Consider the following 18,662-nt stretch of genomic DNA (forward strand, 5'->3'; position numbering starts at 1 on the left):
GTGGGGGGGGAATGGTCTCTCTGGAGAAAATTGCAACAGTCGTCACATCAGTGGTAGCACAACTAGCGCTGTTGTTCAGAAGGGTGGGCCAAAGACAAAATGAGCAATAGTGATAGAGTACTCTGTTCAGTTTAGTTAATTGTTACGTGTACCGAGGTACAGTGAGGAGCTATTGTTGCGTGCTCTTCCAGTCAGCAGAAAGACAATACATGAACACAATTGAGCCATTTACAGTGTGTAGATACATGATAAGGGAGCCTGGGACACACTCTTTAGTCTGGGACATAGAGAGGCATTCCTCGGGCTGCCTGCGAGACTCCAGGATGGGGAATTGCCTCTGTGGTGCCAGGAACAAGTACATCTCAGAGCGGCACAGGGCGTTATGGAGGGTGGGCTGCCGGAGGCCGTGGTCTATATTAGCACTGATGATCCAGGAAAGAAGGAAGATGAGGTCCTGCAAATAGAATTTAGGGAGTTAAGTAGTAATTTCAAAAACACGACCTCTTGAGTTGTCATCTCAGCATTACTCCCTGAGCCAATGTGCTGATCAGGCACAAAATAGGAAGATAGGGCCGTTGAATGCATGACTAAGAATCTGGCGTAGAGGGTGAGGCCTCAGGTACATAGATCAGTGGACTCTCTTCAAGAAGGACAAGTTGCACTTAAACGAGAAGGGAACCAATATCGTTGCAGGGAGATTTAATCTAATTTAGCAGAGGAGGGGGAGATGGGTACAGCCTAACCCGCTGATTTACTCCAATATTTTGTGTCTTTCCTTGGTAAACCAACTTCTGCAGTTCCTTGTTTATACATTCTGGGTTAAGGTTAAGTTTTCAGATAGTTATGGATCAGGCTAAGGCTGGAGGTCTTATTCTGACTAGATGGTGGTGTTCAGTCGGGATCAGTGCTGGGACCTCTGTTGTTTGTACAATGTATAGTTAGTTTGGATAAAAATGTAGGTGAGCTGATTAGTAAGTTTATACTCATCACAAAAGTTAGTGGAGTGAGGAAGGTTGTCAAAGGATACAGCAGGCTGGGGATCAGTTGGAAATGTGGGCGGAGAAATGGTAGATGGACCCAAAAGTGTTGTATTTTGGGAGGTCAATTACAAGAGCAAAGTATACATTAAATACACGACAGAGGTTGAGGGGAGACTTGATAGAAGTATACAAAATGATGAAAGGCATAGATAGGGTAGACAGTCAGAACCTTTTTACCCAGGGTGGAGATACCCAGCACTTGGGGCGGTACAGTGGCACAGCGGTAGAGTTGCGGAGGTTGAGTGATCCCGTACGAGTTGACGTGAAGTTCGAGCGAAGGTGTACGCAGTCAAGATGCTGCGTACGTCGTCGAGACGCTGCGTATGGCCTCAATATGGCTGCGGGCCGGCAGGCCGTTGCTGCGTGGAATTTTTAAACACGGCCCCGCGCGATGTCGGGACCAGCTTCGCACAACTCCATACGGCTCCGGCGATCGAAGTGGGACCGGCCCCGCAAGGCCGTACGGCTCAAGCGACCACGTTAGGTCGCGCTTGCCGCATGCAGTCGCATGCTGGTGGGACAGGCCCTTTACAGCGTGGAGACATGGGTGTGATCCTGAATATGGGTGCTGTCTGTACAGAGTTTGTATGTTCTCCCTGTGATCGCATGCTTTCTCCGGGTGCTCCAGTTTCCTCCCACATTCCAAAGACGTGCTGGTTGGTAGGTTAATTGGTTTCCGTAAATTGTCCCCAGTGTCCAGGATGGAACTAGTGCACGGGTGATCGTTGGTCGGCATGGACTCAGTGGGCTGTAGGGCCTGGTTCCACGCTGTATCACTGAAGATAAAACCAGTGGGGAATTGCTGTAAGGTTGAGAGGAAGGAAGTTCAATGGAGATGTGTGGGAAAAGTTTTTCTACACAAAGTGGTGGGGGCTTGAAACACATTACCTGGGGTGGTGATGGAGAAAGATACAATAGTGGCGTGTACGTGTGTTTTAGATAAGCACATGGAAGTGCAGGGAATGGTGGGATTGTAGATGATGTGCAGGCAGATGAGTTCACTTTAATTTGGCTTTGTGATGCACAAACATTGTGGGCCAAAGGGCCCATTCCTGTGCTGTAATGTTCTATGTATTCGATGGCTACTTTGAATTACAAAGGATCTTGGGGTGCCAGTCCATAACTCCCCGACAATGGTAGAATAAGTGTATATGGTGGTGAAGGAGGCATACAGTGTACTTGCCATTATTGGTTGGGTTATTGAGTATAAAGTAGCGAAATCATGTTGCAGCTGTATAAAACAATGTCACTTTTGGAGTGTTGTGTGTAGCCATATTACAGGAAGGATGTGGAGGCTTTGGAGAAGGTGCAGAAGAGGTTCAGCAGGATGTTGTTAGATGGTATTAATTAAAAGGAGTGGCTAGGATTGTTTTCTCTGAAACATTAGAGACTGAGGGGAAACCTGATAGAAGTTTATAAAGTTATAAGAGGCATGAACAGGGTGGATAGCCTCAATACATAGAGAGTGCTCGGGGCTTGATGTACGGTACGAGGGGTTCTTGGTTCTTGGTTTCTTGGTCCTCCAAAATACTTCAAATGGAATTTAAACTGGAGGTGGTGAAGGGAGGGATTAAGCCAGAAAGGGTTATTGGGAAGAAAGAGCTACTTTAAATTTAGTTGCATCTGGTTGGGTAACTATAATAGGGTGGAGATTATTCCATGCTTTAATTGTGCGCGGGAAGAACGAATTGCTGTACACATCTGTCTTTGTAGCTGGGATCACAAATTGGATCGAATGCCCTCGTCTGCTCCTAATTGGTTTGGGTTTGGTGTAGGTCTTGTAATCTATGTCGAGCTGACCATTTAACATTTTGTAAAAACAGGTAAAACGGTGAGCTTAATAATAATAATAATAATAATAATAATAATAATAATAATAATAATAATAATATATTTTATTGTCATTGCACGTCAGTGCAACGAGATTTAGTATGCAGCTCCACCGATGTACAAGAAAAGTAAAATAAATAAATAAGCTGTGTGACGTGACCATCCGAGGGAGACAGTCCAGGGGGGGTGGGGGGCACTCAGCAGGGCCGGTTCAGAGCCGCTATAGCTCTGGGAATAAAGCTGTTTCTGAGTCTGGAGGTTCGGGTGTAGAAGGCCTTGTAACGTCTGACGGAGGGAAGTAGTTCGAACAGTCCGTTACAAGGGTGTGATGAGTCTTTATGGATGCTGACGGCCTTCCTGAGGCACCGTGTGTGGTAGATGCCCTCCAAGGCTGGTAGCTCTGTCCCAATAATCCTCTGCGCTCTGTGGACGACGCGCTGAAGAGCTCTCCTCTCCGCCTCCGTGCAGCTGAGATACCACACTGAGATGCCATACGTTAATATGCTCTCTGTGGTGCAGCGGTAGAACGTTGTCAGCAGCTGTTGGGGCAGACCAGCCTTTTTTAATGTCCTCAGGAAGAACAGTCGTTGCTGTGCCTTCTTGACCAGCGCAGCAGTGTTGGTGGACCATGTGAGGTCCTCTGAAATGTGAGTGCCCAGAAACTTAAAGCTGGACACTCTCTCCACACTTTCCCCGTAAATGGAGATTGGGGCGTATTCTCCATTATGGGACCTCCTGAAGTCAATAATCAGCTCCTTGGTCTTGGAGGTGTTTAGTGACAAGTTGTTACGTGTGCACCAGTCCGCCAGGTTCTGCACCTCCGCTCTGTATTTTGTTTCATCACCGTTGGTGATCAGCCCAATCACTGTTGTGTCGTCTGCAAACTTCACGATGGTGTTGGTGTCGAATGCAGGAACACAGTCGTTTGTGAAGAGGGAGTAGAGCATGGGGCTTAGTACACAGCCCTGTGGTGTGCCGGTGCTCAGGGTGATAGTGGAGGACAGGTGCGGGCCCAGTCTCACTGCCTGCGGTCGCTCCGTCAGAAAGTTCAGGATCCAATCGCATATCGGCGAGCTGAGGCCTAGTTGGTGGAGTTTGGTGGTGAGCTTGGTGGGGATGACCGTATTGAATGCAGAGCTATAGTCAACGAAGAGCATCCTCACGTACGTGCCCTGTCTGTCCAGGTGAGTCAGGACAGTGTGAAGAGCCAGAGAGATGGCATCCTCCGTTGATCTATTTGCCCTGTATGCAAATTGATGGGAGTCCAGTGAGGCAGGGATGCTGGATTTGATGTGGGAGAGGACCAGCCTTTCGAAGCACTTCATGGGTATTGGAGTTAGGGCAACCGGGCGGTAGTCGTTCAGGTTGGTGACTTTGGACTTTCTCGGCTCCGGCACTATGGTGGCTGTTTTCAGGCACTTGGGGACCGTTGACAGAGATAGAGATAGATTAAAGATTCTCGTGAATACCTCCGCCAGCTGTACAGCACAGTCCTTTAGTACCCTTCCCTGGACTCCATCTGGGCCTGCAGCCTTGCGTGGATTGATCCTATGCAGAACACATTGTACCTCCTGAGTGCTCAGTGTTAAGGCCTGTCCCTCCGCAATGGCCAGGGTTATTCCACTCCTGGTGGTGTTGCCAGTTTCGAAGCGAGCAAAGAAGGTGTTTAGCTCATTGGCCAGTTTGATATTACCGTGGGGGCAGGCGGGGCTGCTCTTGTAGTCAGTGATGTCCCTGACACCCTGCCACATGCTTCTGGTGTCCGCGGTATTGAAGTGGTCTTCCACCCTTTGCCTGTGGATGTCTTTGGCCTTTTTTATACCTTTGTTCAGGTTCGACCTGGCCGCACTGTAGGCAGAAGTGTCCCTGGATTTAAAGGCATTGTTGCGTGCCCTTAGCAGATCCTGAACCTCCTTGTTCATCCAGGGTTTCCGGTTTGGGAACATCTTTATTTGCTTGTCCACTGTGACAGTCTCCACACAGCAGTTGATGTAGGAGAGCACAGTGGATGTGTACTCCTCCAAGTCTACCTCTGTACCACTGGTAGCCTGTTGTGCAAACAGGTCCCAGTCGGTGCGATCAAAGCAGTCCTGGAGTTGTAGGGTGGTGTCCTCGGGCCATATTTTGACCGTCCTTATTGCAGGTTTGGTCTTGCGGATGAGGGGTTTGTATGCAGGCAGTAGAAACAGTGAGAGGTGATCGGATTGTCCCAGGGATGGGCAGGGGAGAGCTCTGTAAGCGTCCTTGATGTTGGTGTTTGAGCCCCTGGTAGGGCACGGCACATGCTGGTGGAATTTGTGGAACCCTCTCCAAGACACGTCTGTCTTGGAGAGGGTTCCACCCCAGAGAATTCAGAAGTTTGGTGAAACTCGCTTCTCTCTCATAGGTGTTAGTAACAAATCGAGCTGCCTGTCTTTGGACACGTTCGATGGAAGAAATGTTTTTATTTGTGTATGGGTCCCATGCTGCAACTGCGTAGTCCAAATGAGGTCTAATGAGGGTGAAGTATAGCTTCTCCTTGACAGAAGTTGAACAATGATGAAAGTTGCGCCTCAGAAAGTTTAGGACACCTGTTGCTTTCACCGTTGCATGATGAATCTGGGGTGGTGGTGGAAGCAATACTGATAGCAACATTTAAGAGGCATTCAGATAGGCACATGAGCAGCCAGGGGATGGAGGGATATGGATCATGTGCAGCCCAATGGGACTAGTTTAAATTGGCATCATGGTCAGCACAAGCATCGCGAGCCAAAAGAACTGTTCCTATACTGCAATGTTCTATGACCTAAACATTACTCGTAAAACAATCTGGTGAAGGAAAGATGCAAAACTTAAAGGATGCCAAATGACATGAAAATGAAGATTGACAAATCATAGCTGACAGAATTACTCCGCAAAGATTCTTTTAAGCCTTTGGAAAACCTCCAAAGCATGATGGAGTGGTTTGAAATCAGCAGTCCGCAGTGCACACTCCTCACAACAGGAGGAAGAGATGGGAATATTTTATTTTAAGTAAATCAAGCTATTTTTTAAAATCACAATCAATCAATCAACCTTTATTGTCATCTTGCAAAGCAACAGTTGTACAGTGCAAAATGAGAAGACGTTTCCCAGGGAATACCAGAGCATCGCACATAAAACTTAAAACATTTCACACATAACAACAGTAAAAACAATCCAGTCCCTGATGAAACAGTATATATATATATATATATATATATTTACTGTTTCATCAGGGACTGGATTGTTTTTACTGTTATTATGTGTGAAATGTTTTAAGTATATATATATATATATATATAGAGAGATAGATATATATAGAGAGAGAGAGAGAGAGAGAGAGAGAGAGAGAAAGATCCAGCACGGAAACAGGCCCTTCGGCCCACCAGGTCTGTGCCGACCGGCAATCCCCGCACATTAACACTATCCCACACCCACTAGGGAGAATGTTTACATTTACCAAGCGAATTAACCTACAAACCTGCATGTTTTTGGAATGTGGGAGGAAACGAAGATATAGGAGAAAACCCACGTAGTTTTGCAACTTTCATGCAACTGACAAGTTTACAACTTACAGCTGAGTTGAGCAAATAAGTTGCCTCATTATAATTTGGAAGCCTGTTACTAAGAGACCTGTCAATTGAAATTACTTAAATACGGGTGATTCAGCTAGCTCAAAATGTGAGGCTGAGAAAGCTTAATTGGTATTGACTTACTTGCTTACTGTCTATTATGCCTCCTGGCATGTAAGGCAGCGACGGAGGTCCTGTCTGTTCTGGGCTAGTTTCTGGACACTTCCCCAGGTCAGGTCCATTGTTTTAATTTTCTCCTCTACAGTTTGACGCCTGGTGGTTTTGGGTCTCCCTCGTTTCCTTTTCCCTCCTGGTGTCCAGTGCAGGGCTATTCTTGGGATGCTGTCTGGATCTCTTCTCAATTGCCATTCATCCTAGCATTTGTCGATAGGCCTGGAAGTCCATCACACCCAGTAGTGTTGATTCCTTCAGTTCGGTAGGCGGCGCGACTCTCGTCAGCAGCGGCCTCTGCAGCCCATCTGCGTTTTTATTATTTTTTGTCTATGTTTTTATGTAGTTTTTGTTATTTTTTGTTGGGGTGTGTGTGTGGGGGGGTGGGGGTGGGGTGGGAGGGAGGGGGTAACTTTTAAATCTCTCCCTGCACGGGAGACCCGACCTTTTCTTTGTCGGGTCTCCGTTGTCGTTGGGGCTGCAACGTGGAGCGGCCTCCAACAGGAAGACCGGGGGCTCTGGTGCCGACTACTCACCTCACCGTCGCGGAGCTGGCCGAGTCCAGAGCGGGTGGAGCGGTGGTGGAGCGCTGCTGTGGCCCCGACCTCCGGAGATTCGGAGGCTGCAACTGCGGGTCTGGCGGACGGCGACACCGGGAGCCCGCGGGTCACTGGAGGGAGACCGCTTTTCAGGGCTCTCGCAACGGCGACTTCTCCCGCCCGAGTTGCGGGGTTGAAGAGCTCCTGGAGCGGGGCCTTACAGCACCGCCCCGCGCGGCTTGGAATGGCCGCGGGACTCTGCGAGCGCACGCCGGGGGCTCTAACATCAAGAACCCGGTGTGCGACCTCGCACCACCCGGCGTGGCTTTAATGGCCGCGGGACAATCGCCATTGCCAGCCGGGGGCTTTGACTTTGACTCTGACATCGGGGGGGGGGGGGAGGGGAGTGCAGTGGAGAGATAAGTTTTTTGGCCTTCCATCACAGCAATGATGGATGTTTATGTAAATGATGCTGTGTCTTGGGTCTATTTGTTTGTAATGTATTGCTGCAGAAACGTCATTTCGTTTGAACCTCAAGGGGTCCAAATGACAAATAAATTGAATTGAATTGAATTGAATTGAATTGAATTGAATTGCTGTTTCTGTAACATATTTGTTTTACGAGACAGGGTTGTTAGCCGTGTGTTCAACCTCCAACCTGGAGGACCAGAGGATCGCTCTTCATCTCGCCTCTACCCTTCGACCTGTCCAGCATGGGAGACCCTAACAGGAGACGAATCTCCCGCTGGCATAGCTCTAGGGGTCCCTGCAACACACAGGCTCCCCGACCAGGTTGCAATCCAACGGGGAGAATTGGTATTGAAGTTGGGTTTAATTTGCTGATGTGGGGCCATTGGTAACAGAAGTCAGCAGGAGGTACACCACACATAGACTGACCAAAACAAATACAATTTTAGTATTATTATAATGATTAGGGAAAGGCCTGCCAAATGCAGTCCAACAAAGTTGTTCATTTTATAAAGGGAACAGAAAGGCAGCATACTATTTAAATAGTGACTGATTGGGAAATGTTGATGTACAAAGAGGCTTTGGTGAACTTGTGCATCAGCAACTGAAAACAAACATGATAACAACAAGCAATGATGAGGACAAATGGTATGTTGGCCTTAGTTATTTGAAGCAAAATGTCATGTTACTATTATACAAGGCCTTGATGAGCCAACACCCAGACTGTTGTGTGCAGAATTAGCCTTACTAGCAAATGATGGGTATATTTGTCATGCAGGAAATCCCGTAAAATCCACGGGACTGTTTCTTGCATTGGTCGACTCTCAAGGAGAGATTGGGTTGATAAGATTTATATTCCCTAGAGTTTAGAAAAATGAGAGGGGGCTTATTGAAACAAACAAAAACTCTTACAGGGCTAATCATATAGAACATAGAACAAGATGGCGGCGCCTGTCGGCAGCGGCCTCTGCAGTCCGTCTGTCTTTTTTTTTTTTCCTGTTAAGTGGATGTCTTGGTTTTTAGTTTTTATTATTTTTAGCTGTGTATATGTGGGGGTTTGGGGGTGGGGGAAACTTTTAAATCTCTTCCCTGTACGGGGACCCGACTTTTTCCTTGTGGAGTCTCCGTTGCTGTTGCCATTGGGCCTAACATCGTGGAGCCAGCGGCCTCCAACGGGAATCAACCTGGGGCTCCAGTCGCGGAGCCGGCCGACTTCGGAGTGCGGAGCGCTGAGGTGGCACGTGGCTGCGACCCGACTACGGAGCTCGGAGGCTTCGGATGCAGGCCCTGTGGATGGTAACAACGGGAGCTCGCGGGTCCCTGGTGGGAGACCGCTTTTCAGAGCTCCTGCAATGGCAAACTTCACCTGCCCGAATCAAGGGGTTTAAATCGAATCAGGGCCTTACATCACCCGGCGCGGCTTAAACAGCCGCGGGACTTACCATCACCCGCCGGGTGGGCTCTAACATCAGGAGCCTTGATCGGCTTGATGCAGCAGATTGGCTGCTTGACTGCCGGGGAGGAATGGGCACAGAGAACAGGGAAGAGATAAGACTTTTGCCTTCCATCAGTGAGGAGGTGTTTGGGGATTCACTGTGATGGATGTTTTGTGTGGAATTGTGCGTTTGTTTGTTTTTTGTTTATTGTTATGACTACAGAAACACAATGTTGTTTGAACTTATGTTCAAATGACAATAAACGATTCTGATTCTGAACATTGCAGAAACAAGCCCTTCGGCCCTCAATGTCGGTGTCGAACGTGATGTCAGGGTAAATTAATCTCCTCTGTCTGCTCGTGATCCATATCATTCCATTCCCGGCATATCTGTTTGTCCATCTAAAAGCCAATCAATGCAGATTGTTTCCCTTGGTTAGGGAAAGTGGTGTAGAGAACAAGGGGCCTCAATCTTATGGTAAACACATAGAACCGAGATGAAGAGACAATTTTGAACTTGGTGTGCAGTGGTAATTTTCTACCACTAGATGGTGGAGGCTGTGTTGCTGAATGTATTAGATACATTTCAAGATACAAAAGATATCAAAGATTGAGGAGATTATGGAGATTGAGGGTTAATTATTTTTGTATTGAAAATGCATTGCAACCTCTAAAGGCCAAATGACCAACTCCTAATTTCTGTGCATTTATGATGAGGCCGAATAGTGACAGACAAAGATGTCAAAGGGCCATTTGGAAACAAAGAACCACCAATTCCTCTTTTTTCCATGTAACTCTATAATTAGAGGGAGTACTTGCATCATTTGCAACATAACTGGATGCCCATTTTGTGGAAGAGAAGAAATTGGCTGTTACATTGTGGCACAGCTTTAAGGAAATGGCTAATGCAACCAGAGATTTGTTTTTAAAACCCACCCTGTCCCACTGCACAAGTTCATTCAAGTGCTCTCCCGAGTTTAAAAAAAAAATCAAACTCGTGGTAAGCACGTAGAATGAACGTAGCGGGTACATCGGAGCTCGGGGATGTCTCTTCGTGGGAAACGCGGTAAGCTCGGGAAGACTTTTCAACATGTTGAAAAATGTCCACGAGAGCCCCGAGTATCTACGAGCAGCCATTACCGTATATCTCCCGAGTTCGAATCGGGGCAAACTCGGGAGAACTCTTGAATGAACTCGTACCGTGGGACAGGGCTTTCACCATCAGTGACAATTTTTCAAATTGTTGGTTTTCCTGTGACAATGAATGGTCCTAATTAGAGATTATGGGAACCCTCCTTAAATTAAGTTAGGGAGTATATAGAACTAAAAAAAAGACAAAGTATAGCAACATTGGTTCACAAATGGTAAATCCTGCCAACTGTACCTTAGTTTTATTTGGTGTGACAAATGAACTTGATAATGGTAGTTCTGTTCAATGCTGGTACCAAAAAGAAAAGCAGCAAACAATGTGAATGCTGAAATTACATACTTTATTGACCAGTAGTATTTACTGAATTTGCACATTATCCAGGCAAATTATCCTAAACACATCGGGTAGTGCAGAAGAGTAAATAAAGAGTGCAGAAAATAGTGTACAGCTGCAGAAAATGTGCAGACTTTTTTTTAAAGTGCAAGAGTCACAATGAGTTAGATTGGAAGATTCTGAAATTCATCCCGACCATATGCGAGTCCATTCAGGAATCAAATAACAATGAGGAAAAAGGTTTTCTCGAATCTGTTGGCATACGAATGATCCTTGATTAATTTTTCTCAACACAGTGTGAAGGATAGATGGAGCAATGGTGCAGTGAGGGAGAGAACTTATGTGTGTGATAAAACTAGGATGCGTTCACAATTCTCTGCAATTTCCTGTGGTCTTCGAGGTTAATGAGCCATTAGGCAGTGACCATAACATGGTCAGGTTTAATCTACAATTGGAGAGGGAGAAGAGTAGATCGGAGGTGTCAGTGTTGCAGTTGAATAAAGGGGACTATGGGGCCATGAGGGAGGAGCTGGCCAAAGTTGACTGGAAAGATACACTAGCAGAAACGTCACTCATTCCTTCTCACGAGAGATGCTGCCTGACCCGCTGAGTTGGAGGTGGCGAAAATGTTGGAGGATTATATGGTGGATATCCGACTCGCCTTACTGTCTCCCGCTACATTCTATCATTGTCCTGCCCCCTCCCCTGACATCAATCTGAAGGGTCTCGATTCAAAACGTCACTCATTCCTTCTCTCGAGAGATGCTGCCTGACCCGCTGAGTTACTCCAGCATTTTGTGTCTACCTTCGATTTAAACCAGCATCTGCCATTCTTTCCTACACAGATAAATAACTGCATTGGAAAAGGGGAGAGGAAGATAGCACAAATTCAGTCAATTTAATAATTACCTCAAAATACACACGTTGAAAGTGTTTTTAACCATGGAATTTGGGATTGATTCAATATTTCCACAAGAATTTACAAAACGTCAATAATTAGACCCAAACAACTTAAAAATTAACCGCATTTGCAAATGAACTCAAAATTGCATGTCGTTTTATATCATAAAATTTCTCAATATGGCCATAATGCATTTTGAATGAGAATTCGATTTTACATGTTCTCTTTATTTTGGCTGTATAAATTTTGCCTTGTGTGTTCCTTTTAATGGGAGAAACTCAGATTTGATTGCACCATACTTACTGTTTAATGATTCACTATCATTAGACAAATCAAACTAATTAATTCTGAACACATTTAAAAAAGTTGCAAATCTTGATAAATGTAAAAATTCTCAAACGTTTCATTTAAAACAAGCTTTATTTATTTTATACATAATAATGAAAACTTCACAACCCTAGCACTTCAAATCAGTGTTCCATCTGGAGTAACACAATTGTCCTTAAGGATTTTGCTGTCCTGATGGATGGACAATATTTATTTTTGAGTTTGAAGAAAACTGCAAATGAGGATTTCATGCAGTCTCTGCATCGATTTCTCCAATTCCAATGTTATTTTCTGTCTGATGACATGAAGCCGAAATGTCCAGGATCAGTGATATTCGGCAGGCTATACGGCCAGTCATCCTCAGATAAACCAGAAAATAACTGCAGATTTATAATTAATAACCATGGGACATTTACATGGTATGACGAGGAAAGCTGAACCATTTTATTACAGAACCAAATAAATTATGTTTTTAAAAATATATGGAATAAAGCCCTAAAAAAATCTCCAGGGTCAGAATGATAATGCAGCAGTATCTTTAACTGAAACACAATGAAAAACTAAAACCTGGTTAAATGAAATGGAATCAACATTTTATCTACAGATACTCGGGTGCTTAAAAAATAACGAAGTTCATAGATTATAGCTGTAAAGTCTACAATAGCATACAGTGGGGAGATGAGATGAAACAGAGAGAAACCTATGGAAGATGGCATTTAACTTCTTGTTGTGGATTTCAGAAGTTTATTTCAATTTTATAAAAAAGAGTGCTGGCAATTTTTCCATCATCATGGCTTCCAACTCCAGAGGAGTGAAATAAGCTTATATGTAAAGAGCAATCACCCTGCTTGTGCCTGACAAATCACTCTTGTTCATCAATCGGTCCAGCAAATCAAGACCCCTCATTTACATTTGTGATGGATAAATTCTCGTTGAGATAGTTGACTTTTTTAGGTTAGGCAGTTGTGATGTATCAATGAATGACAATTCTAATAAAATGGTCATCAGAGGTATAATTGATATTTCCTTGTTCCTAAATTGCAGCCACATATCATGTTAACCAAATCCCTACCACAGAAAACTTTCATTGCAATTAAAATAGTATATACGGTACATTTAGAATATATTAGGAATTGTGCTTTTTAACTACGTCTTAAGTTACTTAAAGTATCTTTTCTCTTAAGGCATTTAAATGCTAGTTTCAGCTTTTGTTATAACTTTTCAGTCAAACCACCAATGTGAAATAAATACAAGTATCATTGATCATTGTAGTGCAATAATGTTTAGTACTACAATGTAACTGCTATCAAAAGGATGGTGAGAAGCAGCACATTAAAGCTGCCATGTGTTATTCTTCACTCGTCAATGCAGTTTCAGAGAAACATTTTAAACTCTAACAGCGTCAGGATTCAAATTCAGACAAAATGGGGAAATAATTCCTCAACTACTCACATCACTGAACATATTTACAAATCACAATAGACCTCTTACAAAGTGGTTACAGGTAAAAGCACCAGAACAGTGTATACAATATTTGACCTTTGTTAATCAGTGTACTAAAAGTATCTTAATGCAAATTAAATAAAAACACAAATCAGGGAGACAACATAAATCATAAATTTTATATTCACTGTTAAAACTCATCACTAAACCCATCATTTATGTTGATCTAATACGTTTGCTACAATACACTATTGCTTGCTGCCAGGCCTGCAAATCCTACGATATCATGTTATAAACACTGAATGTTACAGGTTCATGAATAAAGTTACAGTAAGCTAATAAAAAGGAAGACATTATTTATCTTTTAAACCCGAACAAACACCATCATATTGTTTCTAAATCAACATTAACTACAGTGCATCAGACTCATGGATAACAACATTTGTTTCTGCAAGAAATTTATAACGTGTTTTAAAATTGCCCTTTAACTGAAAATGTTGCATTTTATCTTGCTGCCTTTCCTTGAACTGACTTACTGATCTACAGCTCGACAATCATTAGCCATAATCTTCATGGTTCACAGACATGTTTGTGTTTATTTGGCTCCATCCCTTCATGATATCCCAAAGCACCTTTCAGGCAATGAATCACACCGAGGTGTGGACACTGTTGCAAAGGTGAACACATATTAATGCATTCAAGGATAGTAATCTCCCACCAAATGTGATTATTGCCATTTTATTAGTGCCAAATATTGGGCTGGGACACCTGGGATGTCTCCATAACTCTTGTTCATAATTGTGCCATGTGGCACGTCAGTTTTAACATCTCATCTTAAAGATGGCAGTGTTCCCATACAGAACACCTCAGCATTGCAATGGGTTGTCCACCTACATTTGTCCTTTTTGTATTGACTATTTGGATTTCAGCCAACAATGTCTTGCATCCTTGCAGCAGAATTAGTCTGGCAGTATGATTTTGAGCATGTTTATCAGACACATTAAGTAGTGTGCACTGTTGATGCATCTAATAAGGTGGTTATGTAACCTTCAATCGGACACTACAGTATTTTTCTGCCAGGTGGGTGTGGGTTGATCCAACAAAAAGCATATTATTCCAGCACAATCAGGACTATGATGGAGCCAGACTACATTCTCTAGACTAGATTTTCCAGACTTCTGCAATGTCATTCCTATAAATACCCTAATATGCTTTTAATTCTCCTTTCTTTTAAAAAGGATGTTGCATTGTGGAATACATTTTCAAGTGAATCCAGAGAGCTTCAACGGTGACAAATGCTGGCAAGTTAGATGCCTAACCATCAGAATTTCCATCTAGCTGGGCAGCAAATTAGTTTCTGTTATAAATCCTGCATAACTCCTGAACCTCCTGATTCTTTCTGTCGCGAAGTGGCCCAGTGTGGGTGTGGGGAGTGTGGGTTTAGACTTCAGATGGAGACTAGCTCCATAAAACGGCCTCAACATATGTTGCACGACTGGGCATCTTCCACAAAGCTTTTGTGTAGATGGTATGGACTCAGAGGAGACATTGATATGTTTGTTGTCAGAGTGAATCATATTTGTTGCGGGTTCTGCAATGATTTCCATTGACGAAAGCAAACCCCCCCCCCCCCCCCCCTCCAATGAATATAGGGGGTGACATTGAATCTACAATCATGGTCACAGAGGCAGAGTCATACCGAACAGAAAAAAGCCCTTTGGCCCAATTTGTCCAAGCCAACCAAGATGCCCCATTTAAGCTAGTCCCATTTGCCTGCATTATTCTTAATCTTTCCAATCCATGTGCCTATCCAAATACCTGTACCTGCTTCAACCACTTCCTCTGGCAGCTCATTCCATATACTCACTACCCTCTGTATGAAACAGCTGTGCCTCATGTTCTTCGTGAATCTTTCCCTTCTTATTTTAAACCCATGCCCTCTGGTTAGTGGTTCCCCTACTCTGTGTAAAAGACACTCTGCATTACCCTATTTGTTACCCTCACGAGTTTATACACTTCTACAGTATCACCCAGTAGTCTCCAAGGAATAAAGTCCTTATGTGCGGGGAAAGGAATTTCTCAAAAAAGAGCTAATTGGATTAGCATCTATTCACCTAGTTTTACTGTTTGCACAAAGCCAAAGCAAATACCCACAGCATGGAAACTGGCTCTTCAGTCTAACTTGCCCACACTGATCAACATGCTCCATCTACTCTGATCCCACCTGCCTACGTTTGGTTTGTATCGCTTTCTATGTACCTGTCCAAATGTTTTTTAGAAGTTGTGATAGTACATCACAGCAGTGCTTGCAGCAACATTCTGTGACAAGGTCACATGTTACATTAACACTCGTCATAACCTGCAGGTCCAGCAGAAAATACACTCCACAAAACAGAAAAGCAAGGAGTGATACACAGCACCCTACTCTCCCTGTCATCAGGCCGTTGCAACATGAATAATGAAGGCATAGAATGGGCTGCAGGCGAAGGTGAACATTCATTGTAAGAATGGAAGGCCGTCAGGTACAGATGAGTACTTTCCCAAAGCACCATATGTCCAAGTCACTCAAATGCACTGAGGTAGTGTGAGGTGAGACCACGTTCCACTTTATTCAATGAGATAAATTGTGAGAAATATACTCATATATTTACAATGGCCAAGGAAAGACACAAAATGTTGGAGTAACTCAGTGGGTCAGGCAGCATCTATGGAGAACAAGGATAGGTGACATTTTTGGTTAGAACCTTTCTTCAGTCTGATCCAATTCTGTTGCTACATTCACAACTACTCCTTCAAATCACTTGAGCAAATGTATCTAAAGTGGAAGCTAAAGTGTTTTTTATCAACTTTTGAAGGATATTTGTTATAATTTCCAATGGGCTCATTCTGTGAGCCAATATAATTGTAAAGAGACGAAGTGAAACATTGAACCTCAACTTCTAAACGGAAAGACTTCATTGCAGCCACTCGGGGGTTACACAAGATAATGAGGCAGGGGTCAAACTCAGGTTCATGAAGCCAGCAAGAGTTTTTGTTGCTAGGGCCAGTGCATTCAGTTCAGGTGATCATAAAGTTCTCAAAAGCATTCACTAAGAAGAGGGATATCAGAGGCTCAATTGATGACTTTTACACAATTACAACAATTGTGATAGAATCAAGGTGAATCAAGATGATCAAGGTAGATGACGCACTCTCCCCAACACTGGTCAACATTATTAGGCATGGATGTGCAACTTCAAATGGGGTACATTTAACATGATCTGTTCTGCACTTGTCTTTACTGGATTTTAGTTGAGACAAGTAAAACCAGATCCCAAAGATCATCAAATATCAGATTACCAAATAGTCAATTAAGCAAAGTCCGATCCAACCATATTTCCCCACAGGATATGGGAAAGCACGTAGTAGCATGCATGAAACCTAGGCCATAATTACTATGTGCAAATAGTTAGGAAAGGTTAATAAATGTTTTACCAGTTTCAAAGCAACCAAACTGAAACCCCAACACACACAAAAAAAAATCAAGTACTAGATCAACCCTGGATGTACTTCCACATGGCCATACCAAGGATATCTATCAGTGCTCTGATCAATGGAACTAACAACAGCGACAATGCTGTAATCCTGAGGAACCTGCAAGGAGTTGGCGAAACTGAGGAGTTTTAGGATTCGGCTACAAGTTGCGATCACTGTCGTACATAGCATTGTGAGGCACCGAGCCTGTTGATGTTTTCAGCGATGATGGTCTAGGATTCCATAAGTGACTACATGCTGACAAGTGCTGACAGATGGTGGTCTAAACCAAAGATAGACACAAAAAGCTGCAGTAACTCAGCAGGACAGACAGCATATCTGCAGAAAAGGAATAGTTGATGTTTCGGGTCGAGAACCTTCTTCAGTCATCAGAAAAAAAAATTGGTCATCCATCGCGAACTTGGAGAAGACCCAACATGGGAAACACATGCAGAGGCAGCGACTAAGGAGTTTTTGTTTAAAATATAATAGATATATTGCAGAAACCAGCCCTTCAGCCTGCATCCACACCGACCAACGCACATTAACACTGCCATACACACACTTACAACAATTTTACAATATACCAAGCCAATTAACCTACAAACCTGTACGTCTTTGGAAGGTGGGAGGAAACTGAAAATCTTGGAGAAAACCCACGCAGGTCACGGGGAGAAAGTACCAAATCTGTACAGACAAGCACCCGTAGTCAGGATCGAACCCGGGACTCTGGCGCTGTACGGCAGTAGATTTACCGCTACGCCATCATGCCGCCCAATAAACAAAACCAAAATATTTACACACCTCAAAAGACAAACCTTTGGAATCAAATACTACCCCATATAACAGAATTTCCAAATCTTGATCAAATATGCAAGAATAAAATGTACTGGAACTCTAACAAAGTGTCAAGGGATAATTATTAACAACATACTGCAATTTGACCCCACAACTTTCATAATGTGTGTAATAGTTAGGAAAACACTAGAACAATCCCATAACTAATTTCATAATAGTTTCTGTATTTTTCTAAAAAGTATCATACAAGAATTTTATACATGTACAAACTGATCTATTGTTTACAGTAACACTGGGTTTCACACAGATTTTTACAACTTAACTGCTTGAAATTTAGGTATAAGATTATGTAACAGGATTATTCCTCAGGTTGACTCCAGAGTTGACAGGGGTCAAAACATTAATGATACCTTTCATGTGTAACATAAAATCCTATTCCCAATATTTAACTGTATTAATTCCAATTGAACAACATTTACTAAAATGTTATTGCTTTGTTCAAAATCAAAACAAAAAGAACAAATAACATTTAATTTCCATTCATGGTTAATTTAACACCCCAGATGAAGATGAATTCTAAACAATTGATTCAACCCTTTTAAAAGCATCTTCTTTGATTGACCTGTGTTTAAGAAGGAACTGCAGATGCTGGAGAATCAAAGGTACACAAAAAAGCTGGAGAAACTCAGCGGGTGCAGCAGCATCTATGGAGCGAAGGAACCGGGTTTCGGCCCGAAACTTTGCCTATTTCCTTCGCTCCATAGATGCTGCTGCACCCGCTGAGTTTCTTTGATTGGCCTGTTTGGTTGGGAGTCCCCAAATCTTGCATGATTTTGGAGTCTAATGGGTTTGGGTGTGTACTTGAGAAATGTCCCAGGATATTTTTTTTAATTAAAGGCACTATATGAATGTAAGTTTTACCTGAGCTATTTTGATAAAAGCTTATAATCTGGTAGAGTGCAGAGATCAATAAAAAAATCTCAAACTCCACAATCAAACTGGAAAACTGGAATATTGCCGACATCATTTGGTAGTTGAACTTTTACTGGAATCAGTTTGAAAAGCAGCTGTCAGCCATTTGGGACAAGATAAAGATGAGAAGGAAATGTCTTCACGATGTAGGAAATGAAGCTGTGCCATTT

This window comes from Leucoraja erinacea, chromosome 1, assembly GCF_028641065.1.
Source record: "Leucoraja erinacea ecotype New England chromosome 1, Leri_hhj_1, whole genome shotgun sequence".
Lineage (NCBI taxonomy): Eukaryota > Metazoa > Chordata > Chondrichthyes > Rajiformes > Rajidae > Leucoraja > Leucoraja erinaceus.